General features: G+C 39.8%; 1 long non-coding RNA gene across 1 annotated transcript in view; it reads right to left on the bottom strand.

Annotated features, from left to right (window-relative positions):
- The window catches only part of LOC106502116, a 70,474-nt gene extending 58,606 nt beyond the window's left edge, over nt 1-11,868 (bottom strand). The window contains exon 1 of the long non-coding RNA XR_001295702.1: nt 11,831-11,868. This is a non-coding gene — a long non-coding RNA (uncharacterized LOC106502116). The remainder of the gene's footprint in view (nt 1-11,830) is intronic.

The raw sequence follows: 12,373 nt of genomic DNA, 5'->3' as shown, positions 1-12,373 counted from the left end.
AAGGTCTGTCTAGTCAAGGCTATGGTTTTTCCAGTGGTCATGTATAGATGTGAGAGTTGGGCTGTAAAGAAGGCTGAGCACTGAAGAATTGATGCTTTTGAACTATGGTGTTGGAGAAGACTCTTGAGAGTCCCTTGGACTGCAAGGACATCCAACCAGTCCATCGTAAAGGAGATCAGTCCTGGGTGTTCATTGGAAGGACTGATGCTAAAGCCGAAACTCCAATACTTTGGCCACCTCATGCGAAGGGTTGACTCATTGGAAAAGACTCTGATGCTGGGAGGGATTGGGGGCAGGAGGAGAAGGGGATGACAGAGGATGAGATGACTGGATGGCATCACCAACTTGATGGACATGAGTTTGAGTAAACTCCAGGAGATGGTGATGGACAGGGGGGCCTGGCGTTCTGTGATTCATGGGGTCTCAAAGAGTCGGACACGACTGAGCAACTGAACTGAACTGAACTGAGATGCAATTTAAAACCACAATCATAGATGAAATCACCAAGAGAGTGAGAAAGAGATAAGGACCAAGAAATGGTGCTCTCCAATGAAAAAGGTGGGAAAAAGAGAAGGATCCAGCAAAGGAGACTAAAAAGGAACAACCAGTGAAGGAGGAGAAAAACCAGGAGTGTGTGGAATTCTTGGGAGGCAAAGGGAAGACAGTATTTCTAGGAAGAGATCAATTGTGTTGATGGCCATAATGATGAAAACTAAAAACTGACCACTATACTTAACAATTTAGAAATTGCTATTACCAGAAACCCAAGAGCTGCTTCTATGGAATGATGGAGATGAAAACCTGACTGGAATGAGTTTAAAAGATAATGGGAAGAAAGGACCTTTGTTATTAAGAGAACAGAGGAACGGAGCAATAGTTAGTGGAGTTAAAAGATGGTATTTTTAAGATAGGAGAAATAACAGCATGTTTCTATGGTATTAGCAATAATCCAGCAAAAAAGAAAATTTTTCATGTAGAAGAGAGAGGAGGATTACAGTGTACTTGAATAGAGGGGGTATGCAATCCCATTCACAAACCGAGGCACATAAAAGTGATTTTTCATGGTCACACAACTAATAAATTATAAAAGCCTAGATTTGAACTCTAACCACAGAGTCCACATTCTCTAATAGACCATGATGGAGAAGGCCTGTGTCACCCACTGAAACATGCTTGGCAAATGGTCATCAACCTCTGCCTAATAACATTATTTCAGGGCACATATGACTTCATAGGCAATTCATTTCAACATATTGAATGTTTAATGTGTGTTAGGCACTAGGCTGGTGGGGACAGAGGAAAGAAAATATAAAGGTGAATGACATACTTTCTCTAAGGAAATTAATAATCTGGTGAAGTTAGAACAAATTACCAAGAGAGAACAAAAGAAATTAGTGCACTGTTGGACAGTTCTAGTGATGAAAGTTCCCTTACACTGAGGCACACTCTACCTCTAGGCAATGTCTCCCAATTTGCTTCTAAGTCTGCCCTCTCCAGAATTAATGACAATATCTATTCTTTAGGAAAAGTAGATGAATCACAAGTCCTTTCTCACTGGTAGAAAATTGTTCCAACTGGATCTGGGAATAAACCATAGATCACAAGCTCCAAAGCATACACTATAAGGTAAAGGTAATGAAAACACCAGTATGAACTTGTTTTATATCTTTATTTCAATCTCACTAGCCCAAGGCTGGGTAAGCTGGAGGGCCTCCAGGAGAAGGCCCAAATCTGCCTTCTCCTCTCACCTCACTCCACCTGATGACCACCACACCACTGACCCCTGACTGAATCACTTCCCCAGTGGTTCTTCACTGACAGTTGCCAGTGGGCAGGGCCCACTGTGGCACTGACCAATAGCTAAGCAGGACAACTAAGAGTTGCTCATTGACAGTGGGCAGGACTAGTAACAGATCATATTAAACAAAATAATAAGGGGAAAACATTCACAGTAAGACTAGTTAAAATTATAATTATTTTGTACAGTTTAATTCTGATTCGCTAATGACCAACCCAGGGATCGAACCTGGGTCTCCTGTATTATAGGCAGATTCTTTACCATCTGAGCCACCAGGGAAGCCCCACAATGATAGTGTTAAGACCAGATTTCATCTTAGCTCAATAAAATGTGATAGCCATAAGTAAGTAAGTTAAAATGTTTGGGTCATCTTTTAATACTATCATTGATTTTTAAGAAGAGAAGGGATAATTTCGTAAGTGTTGAATGGTGAATTTATACAAAGTTCCTATGATCATTCATGAGATATTTTAGTTTTCATACAAACAGACAAAACAAAGAAAACCTGATACATGTAAAAAAAAAAAAACCTTTATGTCGCCTTTTTTTTTTTTTTTTTTCTGACTGACTTTTCCTTCATTATTTTTTCTAAAGATCTGGAGCCATACAGTTTTTTTAAACTAAGAAATCTGTGTGAAGTATCTGTTTTGCTTAGTTCTGTAAGTACGAGTTCCAGGATCAGAGATAAAATGAAATAGATGGGGCTACCCACTTTACAATCTCCTTGTCCCTTAATAATGTCCTGTGGAAATGCGATTTTCTAGGACTTCATTAATCTCTGGTTAACTGAGGAAAGGACTTACAGACACTGCTGTTTCCTATTCATCTTTCTTATTTTTAAGAACCCAGGAGCAACACTGAAGAATTTCAATTTTCAGATGGTTTGGGAAGATGTAAATAATAATACAAACAGCTATGGTTAACCACCTATGTTTTTCTTATTCTATATTTTTTTTAAATATGTGAACTTAAAGACATGTACAGGATATAAAATAAAACTTAGGTACCTCAATGACCTTCCCTCAAGAAAGAGTACTAGTATCTTTTTGGCACAGTTTACTAAAGTTTTAAAAGTTAAAATTTCCACCCCTCATGCTTTTCCTTTCCTTTCTTGCTCTGCTTTTCCAGACCCTCTTTCCCCCTGCTGTAAGAAAGGGAAACCCTGCAACTATTCCTTTAGTATAGAAGTAAAACTCAATTTAAAGGACTATAAATATGAACAAAATTCAGTTCTCGACCTCAGGGAACTTTATAGGATGGTGATTATCCTAACAGAAATAATAACAATAAATATATTTACTTCCCTCATTACACTTAAGGAAGGGTTTACACATGTAAAACTTCATTTGATCTTTAAAACATTCTTGTAGGAAAGACAGGACAGATACTATTTTCCCAACATAACAGAGGAGATAGAGATAAAATATTCAACATATTTAAAAAGGTAAAAATAACTGCATAAACTCCTGAGGTGAGGTGAAGTCGCTCAGTCGTGTCCGACTCTTTGTGACCCTGTGGACTGTAACCTACTAGGCTTCTCCGTCCATGGGATTCTCCAGGCAAGAATACTGGAGTGGATTGCCATTACTCCTACATTGTGATTATAACTAAACATGTTATATAATTATCTATCTGTATACATGTGTTGACTTTTGAACAACACGAGTTTGAACTACATAAGTCCACTTACACATGGATTTTTTTTCAATAAATAAGTACTACTGTACTACAGGAACTGTGGTTGGTTGAATCTGCAGATGTGGAGGAAATGCAGGATATGGAGCACTGACTGTAAAGATATACTTGGATTTCGGATTTGGAGAAGGGGTCAACTGCACCCCAAGTTTTTTTCAAGGGTCAACTCTATATACACCACACACACCCATCGCTTATCCTTGGAAAGCTGTCTTGGCTTCAGAAAATATTTATCCCACTAATCTGCTACAATGCCTAAAATTTCTTTTTAGAAAGTCCATACTTGGGTATCCACAAGAAGTTCCATTAGAACATAGGCCTAAAATGAAAAAAAAAAAAAAAAATTACTGAATGCTAAAATTTACAAGTGGGTCAGTATAGTCATGATAATTGGGTTCTTTAGAAAAATGGAAGGTTGGGATTATAGTCCTAGAACAAATGGGAAAAGTTGAATGGAAGGAAAGACAGAAAGGTCTTCATAGATTGAGGTAAAGCTCTGGGTACAAGCAGCCTGAGAATCTGTGAAACTGAGTAAGGTAGAGGCAGTGAGAGAAGAGAGATATGATAAAAGGAGAAACAAATTCACTAGCTTCACAATTTTGTTTCCACTAAATACAAAACTCTGGTATCAGTTGCAGTTTCCATTAGGCCTACATTGGTAATTCACCTCCAAGATAAAAGTTTACCTCAGTTCAGTTTAGTTGCTCAGTCGTGTCCGACTCTTTGCAACTCCGTGGACTGCAGCACGCCAGGCCTCCCTGTCCATCACCAACTCCCGGAGTTTACTCAAGCTCATGTCCACTGAGTCCAGGAAGCCATCCAACCATCTCATCTTCTGTTGTCCCCTTTTCCTCCTGCCTTCGATCTTTCCTAGCATCGGGGTGTTTTCACATGAGTCAGCTCTTTGCAGCAGGTGGCCAAAGAATTGGAGTTTCAGCGTCAACATCAGTCCTTCCAATGAACACCCAGGACTGATCTCTTTTAGGATGGACTGGTTGGATCTCCTTGCAGTCCAAGGGACTCTCAAGAGTCTTCTCCAACACCACAGTTCAAAAGCATCAATTCTTCAGTGCTCAGCTTTCTTTATAGTCCAACTCTCACATCCATACATGACCACAGGAAAAACCATAGCCTTGACTAGATGGACCTTAGTTGGCGAAGTAATCTCTCTCCTTTTAAATATACTAAGTTGGTCATAACTTTTCTTCTAAGGAATAGGCATCTTTTTATTTCATGGCTGAAGTTACCATTTGCAGTGATTTTGGAGCCCCTCAAAATAAAGTCTGCCACGGTTCTCACTGTTTTCCCATCTATTTGCCATGAAGTGACAGGACCAGATGCCATGAATGGACCTTAGTTGGCGAAGTAATCTCTCTCCTTTTAAATATACTAAGTTGGTCATAACTTTTCTTCTAAGGAATAGGCATCTTTTTATTTCATGGCTGAAGTTACCATTTGCAGTGATTTTGGAGCCCCTCAAAATAAAGTCTGCCACGGTTCTCACTGTTTTCCCATCTATTTGCCATGAAGTGACAGGACCAGATGCCATGATCTTTGTTTTCTGAATGTTGAGTTTTAAGCCAAATTTTTCACTTTCCTCTTTCACTTTCATCAAGAGGGTCTTTAGTTCTTCTTCACTTTCTGCCATAAGGGTGGTGTCATTTGCATATCTGAGGTTATTGATATTTCTTCCAACAATCTTGATTCCAGCTTGTGCTTCATCCAGCCCAGCGTTTCTCCTGATGTACTCTGCGTATAAGTTAAATAAGCAGGGTGACAATATACAGCCTTGACGTACTCCTTTTCCTATTTGGGACCAGTCTGTTGTTCCATGTCCAGTTCTAACTGTTGCTTCCTGACCTGCACACATATTTCTCAAGAGCAGGTTAGGTAGTCTGGTATTCCTATCTCTTCCAGAATTTTCCACAGTTTATTGTGATCCACACAGTCAAAGGCTTTGGCATAGTCAATAAAGCAGAAATAGATGTTTTTCTGGAACTCTCTTGCTTTTTCAATGATCCAGCAGATGTTGGCAATTTGATCTCTGGTTCCTCTGCCTTTTCTAAAACCAGCTTGAACATCTGCAAGTGCACGGTTCACATATTGCTAAAGCCTGGCTTGGAGAATTTTGAGCATTACTTTGCTAGTATGTGAGATGAGTGCAATTGTGCAGTAGTTTGAGTATTCTTTGGCACTGCCTTTCTTTGGGATTGGAATGAAAACTGACCTTTTCCAGTCCTGTGGCCACTGCTGAGTTTTCCAGATTTTCTGGCATATTGAGTACAGCACTTTCACAGCATCATCTTTCAGGATTTGAACAAGCTCAACTGGAATTCCATCACCCCCACTAGCTTTGTTCGTAGTGATGCTTTCTAAGGCCCACTTGACTTCACATTCCAGGATGTCTGGCTCTAGGTGAATGATCACACCATCGTGATTATCTTGGTCTTTAAGATCCTTTTTGTACAGTTCTTCTGTGTATTCTCGTCACCTCTTCTTAATATCTTCTGCTTCTGTTAGGTTCATTCCATTTCTGTCCTTTATTGAGCCCATCTTTGCATGAAATGTTCCCTTGGTATCTCTAATTTTCTTGAAGAGATCTCTAGTCTTTCCCATTCTGTTGTTGTCCTCTATTTCTTTGCACTGATCACTGAGGAAGGCTTTCTTATCTCTCCTTGCTATTCTTTGGAACTCTGCATTCAAATGGGTATATCTTTCCTTTTCTCCTTTGCTTTTGGCTTCTCTTCTTTTTTCAGCTATTTGTAAGGCCTCTTCAGACAGCCATTTTTCTTTTTTGCATCTCTTTTTCTTGGTGATGGTCTTGCTCCCTGTCTCCTGTACACTGTCACAAACTTCTGTCCATAGTTCATCAGGTACTCTGTCTATCAGATCTAGTCCCTTAAATCTATTTCTCATTTCCACTGTATAATCGTAAAGGATTTGATTTAGGTCATACCTGAATGGTCTATTGGTTTCCCTTACTTTCTTCAAATTAAGTTTGCCTCACAGACCTCTAAATAAACACTTAACAGTCCTTTAAAATTAAATCAGCTTTGGTACCACCTGAGCTTCCCTGGTGGCTCAGTCAGTAAAAAATCCATCTGAAATGTAGGAGACCTTGGTTTGATACTTCAGTCAGGAAGATCCCCTGGAGAAGGGAATGGCAACCCTCATAAGTATTCTTGCCTGGAGAATTCCAGGGACAGAGGAGCTTGGCAGGCTATAGTCCATGGAGTTGCAAAAAGTCAGACACGACTGAGCAACTAACATTTAAATTTAATAAACTTGGTACCATCTACTTTCCAACTTGCATTTACTTCCCCTATCTGCCACCAGCCTTGTTCTTTCCTAGAACTGAAAAAACAAAACCAAAAAAATGCCTCCCCCCACCCCCCGACCCCGTTCTTTCCTCTCTATTCACTTACTCAGGCCAAATCTTGCCATCTGCTGTTGCATTTTCAACATTGCTTTCTCAACTTCTTTCTTACTTATTTGCCACAAATCTAACATTACTTGGGTCACTCTTTAAAAATAAAATTTCTGCACTGCACTGTCTTGCTGCAACTACATAAAACTTTAGGTCTGAGTTCTTCAGTAGTCTTACTGACTTCCTTCATTCAATCCTTCATCTTCCTGTAACATTTAAATGAAAGCTGGGGACATTTCATGGTACCAGATACCAGGCATGGTACCAGGCACATATGTACTAAAAAATATTTGTAATAACTTTATATAACTTTAAAGTCAGGAACATTCAGTATGTAAATCCTTGGAAGTAGTTTCCTCAAAGTTAATAAGCTCAAAAATTCATTCATGAGAAACTGGACTAGAAAATTCTAAAAATCAAAGCATAAAAAGCAACTCTAATGTTTGCTTAAATTAAAATCTGCAGTGTATTTTGTCTTCCTTTAATTCATTCATATCTTTTCAGGATACAGAAACGAAATTCTTGGGTTGCAAACACTTCAGAAGAAGCTGGATATGGCCTCAGACTTGAGTATTAGAGTCATTAAATTTTAATCTTGTTTAGGAAACTGTCAGCTTACTTTGGGTAAAGGTCAAGTTGCCATTTCTCCCCATATGGAAATGGTGGAAACAAGGGGAAACACCTGCACATCTTTTCCACAATCTCGTATTATGCTATGGAATTTCTGATTGTTAATTCATTAAATATTTTAAGAGTATTTTTGGCTAACACTGTACTGAGTGATATATGCAAATAGAGCAAGTGCACAGTGCTTGCCCCTAAAGAAGTCACAACGCCAAGAGAGAGAACCAGGCAGGATTTGGAACAAAAGCTGTGACCATATAATAATGTACTGGTGGGGGGGATGGGGCATCTGGAAGCCCAGCGGTTACCAGAAGAGTGGTTTCCTAGAGGTGAGAGTTTTTAGGCCTGCTCCGAAAGAGTTTGATTGTAATGATTTGCAGGAATGAAAGTTAAAGTCTTCTATTTAGGAGATAAAGAGCCGTGATTTAAAGGTGGTAAGAGCCTGAAGTGTGGCAGACGGAGAGAAGATTGACTTCCCAGCAGTCAAAAGTCGGATTTGGGGAAGGATTGATTTTGATATAACCTCAATAACCTCAGATATGCAGATAACACCATCCTTCTGGCAGAAAGCAAAGAACTAAAGAGCCTCTTGATAAAAATGAAAGAGGAGAGTGAAAAAGTTGGCTTAAAGCTCAACATTCAGAAAACAAAGATCATGGCATCTGGTCCCATCACTTCATGGCGGATAGGGAAACAGTGGAAACAATGGCAGATTTATTTTGGGGGGCTCCAAAATCACTGCAGATGGTGACTACAGTCATGAAATTAAAAGATGCTTGCTCCTTGGAAGAAAAGCTATGACCAAACTAGACAGCATATTCAAAATAGAGACATTACTTGGCCAGCTAAGGTCCATCTAGACAAAGCTCTGGTTTTTCCAGTAGTCATGTATGGGAGAGCTGGACTATAAGGAAAGCTGAGCACCGAAGAATTGATGCTTTTGAACTGTGGTGTTAGAGAAGACTTTTGAGAGTCCCCTGGACTGCAAGGAGATCCAACCAGACTTTCCATAACCAAGAAAGTGAGATTATCTCATCCTAAAGGAAATCAGTCCTGAATATTCACTGGAAGGACTGATGCTGAAGCTGAAACTTCAATACTTTGGCCACCTGATCTAAAGAACTGACTCATTTGAAAAGACTCTCATGCTAGAAAAAACTTAAGGTGGGAGGAGAAGGGGATGACAGAAGATGAGATGGTTGGATGGTATCACCGACTCAAAGGAGATGAGTTTGAGTAAGCTCTGGGAGTTGCTGATGGACAGGGAGGCCTGGCATGCTGCAGTCCAAGGGGTTGCAAAGAGTCGGACATTACTGAGCGACTGAACTGACTGACTGATTTTGAGAATGCAATTGGTAAGTTTGGAGAAGTCAGGTGATAAAGAGGGGAAGGGATGGAGATTTGTGTTGTGGTTGTTATTTAAAAGCTTAGGTTTGATATAGTGGGTAAAAAACAAATAGGGAAATTAACCAAGAAGAGTGATTTTTACGATAGCTATGTAAAAATCAGACTGCAATAGAGAGGTCCTGGAGCTCAGTAGACAAGCTAGACATGCCATATTTTATGCTTAGGTTGTTAAGACCTGAAATAAAATGGTAGCTGAGGAAATTTCAAAGTTGAATTAAGATAAAAATAAAGAAAAGGCTATGCTACACACTATCCCATTCCTATTGTGCTTAGTTGCTCAGTCATGTCCGACTTTTTGCTACTCGTGGACTATAGCCCACCAGGCTCCTCTGTCCCTGGGGATTCTCCAGCCAAGAATAGTGGAGTGGGTTGCCATGTCCTCCTCCCCAACCCAGGGTTCATACCCAGTTCTCCCACATTGCAGGCAGATTCTTTATCACCTGAGCTAGCAGGGAAGCCCATTCCATTCCTATTCTTTAATTATTAACCTAATTAACAATTATCTCCAGATAATTTATCTCCAGTCCCCCCTTCCCATGGAGCACCTCTCCCTAGTTTACATCTTTGTATCAGAGACATTCAAGACATCCTTTTTAGTACTTTCCACCTATGCCTTCCTTTACTTCATCTTCTTTCCATTTCACCTCCTCCTGCCATTTAGTCAAATGATTTTAGTCCTTATAAGACCTTAAGGCATTAATAATCTCAGAAAATTCTCTGAAATTCTGTCTGCTAGTCACTTTACACAATGACAACATAGAACTTATTTTCAAAATTATTAGAATTTTTGACTGCTGATGATATTCATACTAGTTAATGCTCAAGTTTTTAAAAATGATTGTTGTAGAAAATAAAAATCACTTGTAATCTTGCCACCATTATTAAAATACTAAAGCATTCCTTCCAAATATCGTAAAATGTGAATAATTTTCACATATTTTAAAATACAGTTAAAATATCAGACTGCAATAGAGAGATCCTGGAGCTCAGTAGACAAGTTGCTGCTGCTGCTGCTAAGTCGCATCAGTCGTGTCCGACTCTGCTCCCCTGTCCCTGGGATTCTCCAGGCAAGAACACTGGAGTGGGTTGCCGTTTCCTTTTCCAATTCATGAAAGTGAAAAATGAAAGTAAAGTCGCTTAGTCGTGTCTGACTTTTAGCGACCCCCATGGACTGCAGCCTACCAGGCTCCTTTGCCCATGGGATTTTCCAAGCAAGAGTACTGGAGTGGGGTGCCATTGCCTTCTCTGACACCCTATTTTAGGCCAACTTATTTTTAATGGGAGAATAGTTGCTTTACAATGTTGTCTTGGTTTCTATCATACATCAACATGAATCAGCCATAGGTATACATATGTCCCCTCCCTCTCAGTATATACATCTTTGCATCTTGCTTTTAGTTTTCACTTCCATAGTTATTTTGGAGGCTCCTAGAATTCAAGTGGGTCTACTCAGAATCTTGCTAAGATCCCTGCTATTGCTGCCTCTCTGTAACTCAGCCTGTACTCTCTGTAACCTCCAATTATTCGTGACTTCTGCTCCCTGTGGTTTTTGCTGTCTGGCATCCACCACTTGCCTACTCAATGCACCTTTAAGCCAGTTTTCAAAGCACCTCAGCCTCTCTTTCTCCTTACAGTGTTTGGGTAGAGCTTTAACAAATTTCCAACAGGCCTATTACCCTTGGGTCTAGTGTCCATGCCAGTTCACAAAATGCTGCAAAGAGGGAGGAGTCATGTCTACCATAACATAACTTATGAAGATGAAGCCTCTTAGAGGAAAGGGAATGGCAGACACAGTTGTCTTCATCTATATTCCTTCATTTCTCACTTTTTGAAAATAAGATTTTTGATGACTATATAATTTTCTGTCCTATGAACATTCTAGATGTACCTAACTGTTCCAACAGTGATGAACAGTTAGCATGTTTCTGATTTCCACTATTATAAACAACAGTGAGATGAGTAGCCTGCTAAATTGCTTGAGTCTCAAGCAAAAACTCTTGATTTCTAAAAGTTGAATTACTACATCAGAGGTGGCATTCTTGATTGATAGTGTTTGCCAAACAAACTTCCAAGGGTTTTATGACATTAAAATAGGAGCAAGGATTTTAATTTGTTATATTTTGCTTTTTAGGAACCACAGGGAAATCTATACCGTATGCTAGAACTACGTAATTAGAAGAAATATTTGCTTTCAAGAGATGCTCTCATGTAATGAATTTAGTACATTTTAGGAATGAAGGTGGTAGGGAAGATTACAAAACAGCAGTTTGTGTTCTGAGGAGGAGGAATGAACTGGAGATGGACTTGAACTGGAAAGTTATTATGCACTCAAATATATTGAAAAAGGAATGAAAGGCATATTAAGCTATGCCAATTCACTCCTTCTCTTTAATCTTTATATGCATAACTACATTTTACACAGTTGAGCCTGCAGGTACATTTTGGTATTTTTCAACTATTAATCGATAAGGCAATTGCCATTTTGTGATCTGCTCCAAGAATTCCCAAGGTCAGTATGCCAGAAGTTAATTAGCTTTTCCCTTTTAGTTAGAATTTTTTTCTCCCTTCAAATTTTTGTTGTTCGGATAATTTTGGATAATACCGCATGAGTACCTTAGTGCGATCATTTTTTTAAAAGTCACGCCACTGAAAGGTATTTCTCAAAGTGGAATTGTTGTTTTAAAAGATACGAACAATTGTATTACTTGTCTTATATATTGTAAGATACTGTACTCTACTGACATTAACTTTGCATGTCTGTCTCGCTGGTTCTTTCCATTTTCCATCTTCCCCACGGGGAAACGGAGCACAAATGGCTCAAAGTCGAACGCAAAGTATAAATAAATGCTCAATAAATACATGGATTAATCTTTCCATACCTGTAGGCTTGACTTTTCTCTAGATTTTTCTCCCCGAGGCTCTTCCTTTCGTTTCTTTCCGGAAACTACTTCATTACCTTAAATTGGCAGTTTCAGGTAAAGTAATTTTGAACAGAAGCGACTTTCGTTTCCCTTACATCTTGTTTCCCATTCTGGAAACTTATTTGCTGTCTGAGGAAGCCAAATTCAAAACACTCACTGCCACCTGAGCTCGCACCTGGCTGCCTCCTCAGAAAGGAAATGTTTTCTGGAAAACTTTCTACGCCAGTCAATACGGGCAGATTCTGAAGATAACGAGATGGGCGCACGTTTCTGTCAACCCATTCGACGCTGAGTGGCAGAAATTCTATGAAGGGGTAAGGGGAATATTTTGCATCTCAGTAGCTTGGAGTTAACACTGGATGCCCCCTCCCAGGCCCCGACAGCTACGACAGGTACGAAACCCGCCCAGGAGGAGCTTCTGCCGTCCCCGCTGAGCCACAGGTGGCGCAGAGGAACACCCATCTCCGGACTCCCAGGTGGAGCCCGGGCGCCGGGCTCCTC

This window comes from Capra hircus, chromosome 5, assembly GCF_001704415.2.
Source record: "Capra hircus breed San Clemente chromosome 5, ASM170441v1, whole genome shotgun sequence".
NCBI lineage: Eukaryota > Metazoa > Chordata > Mammalia > Artiodactyla > Bovidae > Capra > Capra hircus.
This window is presented reverse-complemented; position numbering and strand designations above follow the sequence as displayed.